We start from the raw sequence: 3,450 nt of genomic DNA on the forward strand, positions 1-3,450 counted from the left end.
TTATTTAAGCAAATGCATAGTTAGTATTTGTTTGAAAAGAAAGAAATTCTCCGAACTATATCAAATATATAATTTTTACAGTCTGATAATAATCTTAATCATATATTGCGCATTGAGCTAACACAGTTTAATAGAAAATTGAGTTAAACCATTAATTAAGTGATTAGAAGCTAGCTACAAGCGCAAACTTAGTCAAATTTGACAAAATACAGTTTAGTGCAATGAAGTCGGACTACTGATATAAGAAGAAGAAGAAGAAGAAACACCAGAGATAGCGCAAGTGAGGAGAGGAAGTGGAATAGAAGAATTTTATAATTCAAACTTATCAAACACTAAAAAATAATATGAATACAAAGTACATTATTTAAAACACAAAAAAATTGCAATAGGGTATTAAAATAAACCTATGATAAGAAAATATGTTATGCTGAAATCTTGGATTATAGTATATAGCTTAAGATTGGTCTCTATATAAGATTGTAAAGGGATGAGATGAGAACAAAATAGACAAGTCTTTGGGTTTTGACTACAAAGTATTCAGTGAGCAGATAAAACCAACACATAAACTGGACGACAAAATAATAAGCGAGAGAATAAGTGAAGCTTTCGAGGTGAAAGAACGTCGTGGTGAGTGTAAGTGTATCTCACCTTTATGTGTTTGGAAGGGAGCAAAATTTGGTGTCTTGTCTTTGTGTTTACTTGGATTTGGTGTCTCGTCTTGTCTTCTGTATCCTTTGTAGCTGCTGAGTAAGTTAATTTGCTCATTCAGCTTATCAAAAGAAAGAAAATACGTCTTTGGATGATGAGGTATGGTGTTTGCCACACATCACAAAGAATGGACAGTCTTACAAGAAGCTGAAGGGAAAGGAATCAAGTATGTGAAGTGTACCATGCTGCAGATGCAATTCACTTAAACAAGTGAGAAAAAACCTTCTCTTATCAGGAGCTTACATTGTATCAGATCTAATGATGCATGATGATCTCACTAAATTGTTGTTGGTTTAAACACTTTTCCTCAACCTAATCCATATCCGGCTCCCACAAACTAAAAGTGGATAGCTGATCAGATGCAAGGAGATCAGAAGTAAAAATACCTGGAAGATCCCAAGGGTGAATCACAGAAGATGACTTCTCCACTATTGAAGGGATTTCACTCTCCACAAAATAGATAGCAGTAGAAACAGGAACTAGCACAACCTGTGAAACAAGACTTGAGCAATCAATCAACCACAACACAAACATACAAATACTAATAAACAACTATGACCAATAACTAAAGGGCTAAAATATTATAACCTTGTCTTCTCCACGGCTGCCGATCTTATTCTTTGAAGTACCATGCCCACCCCATCGTCCATTCTGCAAATTAGCCACAAGGATATCATCTATAATGAATGAATTAATTGTTCCATGACCTAAAATACAGCAATAGCAGATACATAGAATACGATGTTAATCACATCACCGCCTTTTCACCTGTAAAATAAGGGGAATATAGATTGTGTTATCGGTAAAACTATGATTCCTATTAGAAGGTGATCACCATTAAAAGTGAAATCACTAATCATTCTGAAATCAAGTTAGAGTCAAACCCACCATCAGGCTTGCCATACCGATCAGTTCAACTACGTCACAAACTTCCATTCCCACTTCCACTGTCACCTCCCTTAACATGCAATCTAAACCGGTCAGCCATTCTACGCTCTTGAAATAAAATTACAGTAAATTAGAATGAAAGAGGAGAACGAAGGTCAGAAGATTTTGCTCACCTAAGCTAGTTAAAGAAATCACACCTTGATAGGTAAAATGGATGATTGGATTCAAGAAACTAGCAATACCAGCAAACTGAAAGGATCCTAACAACAAAACAAACTCAATATGAAATCTGAGCCCGAGAGAGTTTCTTCATAGCCATAATATAATGATGTAGTGCTTCATGTTATATGTGAATGAATAAATTAAACAAGTCCCTGTTGGTATCCTTGCGATATACTTCATATGAAGTATTGAGCATCCGGAAGAAAAACAAAAACCTTGAGAAAAATACATTTGACATAGAAAAGGAAAAAGAATTTCAAACATAATAGGGAAATACATCGAGCAAGCTCTGTTTTCAATCTAGGAAAGCCTCCAAGCAGTACTCATCTCCAAATGATTCAAATTTACAGCAAAGCGCAAACAAGAACATAAGAATAAAGATAACAATACTATTTTAAATATGATCTGAGAATCCAACAAGCAGCTTATATGTGGAAAAGAAACACGAAGCACATAAGACAGTTAAATATCATACGATTTAACTACTAGAGCTAAGCCTTGCATTATTCCACAGATTCCTCCAAGCTTTTTGCCACTGGACACATTAGTCCTCAAAAACCTATTCATGCAATTAACTCCTAAGCAAGCTAAATCAACAAACAACAACATCAGGTAAAGATGTTCTTTCTTAAGCTAAATTTCATTTTAGGATCTTCTTACACTTAAACGTCACAACTCACAACATAAATATATAGCAAATCTTATATTTTAACAAGTTTTGAAACACAGGAATGGACCTCCTGAGCTTGTTCATTTAAATTCAATTTCATATGCATATAACAAATAGAATTATATCACCAATTAACTCAGCTAAGAGGGGTTTATAGATCAGTGAAATGCACACTGAAGGGAAGAATTTTATACTTTGTCAACGACTCAACGTCGAAAAGCCTATCACCACATTCATCTACATTACATCCATCTAAAGCAGGCACTACTCTAGCCACACATCACACGCTAATCACCCTTATTGGCAGCCAATTCTTCTTAGATAAGTAAAAGAAACAATCTGCAAGTTTCTCAAACAACAAGAAACTACCTTATGATTGTAGCCTTTTGCCGAACGAGACAGATTGGTACTATCTTCTGTTGTCATCGCCTTTTAAGATTTTCTCATATTCAGCCTTTTCTATTGAAGTAACCTGAGTATGATAGGAAAAATATAAGTTATATATCAAGCAACCATGGAAACGGAAAACAAACACATAGCAGAGAGACTATCAACTGCCTATATTAGTAAGAAGCAACAATGGGAACACAAATACGTAGCAGTGTTATTATCGACTGCCTATAATGCAGCAACAACGGAAACACTTCCAGAATACAAACACATAGCAGATCTACTATCGACTACTCATAACAGTAAGCAGCAACCAAGGAAATTAAAACAGATCCATTGGTATTAACCTACACTTGTCCCCACATCTCAATCATACATATTTCAAGTTATATTTTCATTTTCATAATGAGCCAAAAAAGAAGATAACTCCAGGGGAAAGGATGAGAAAAGAAGATAGCCTCACTGTGTCACATGTATATGCTTGTCAGTACAGAGTCCATATGATAGATTACAATCGGAAAAAGTCATAAACTGCAAAATTACATAAACAGAATGCCAAAGAACAAAACTTT

At 34.8% G+C, this 3,450-nt stretch overlaps 1 long non-coding RNA gene across 1 annotated transcript; it reads right to left on the reverse strand.

Moving 5' to 3' along the window:
* Positions 1 to 1,287: 1,287 nt before the first annotated feature.
* LOC130465873 (uncharacterized) lies at positions 1,288 to 2,906 on the reverse strand. The gene is made up of 3 exons (XR_008925890.1): positions 2,858 to 2,906; positions 1,770 to 1,845; positions 1,288 to 1,666 (listed from the first exon to the last, which is right to left on the reverse strand). It is a non-coding gene; the product is annotated as an uncharacterized lncRNA (long non-coding RNA).
* Positions 2,907 to 3,450: the final 544 nt, after the last annotated feature.

The sequence above is a fragment of the Spinacia oleracea genome, chromosome 1 (assembly GCF_020520425.1).
Source record: "Spinacia oleracea cultivar Varoflay chromosome 1, BTI_SOV_V1, whole genome shotgun sequence".
In the NCBI taxonomy this organism is placed as follows: Eukaryota; Viridiplantae; Streptophyta; class Magnoliopsida; order Caryophyllales; family Amaranthaceae; genus Spinacia; species Spinacia oleracea.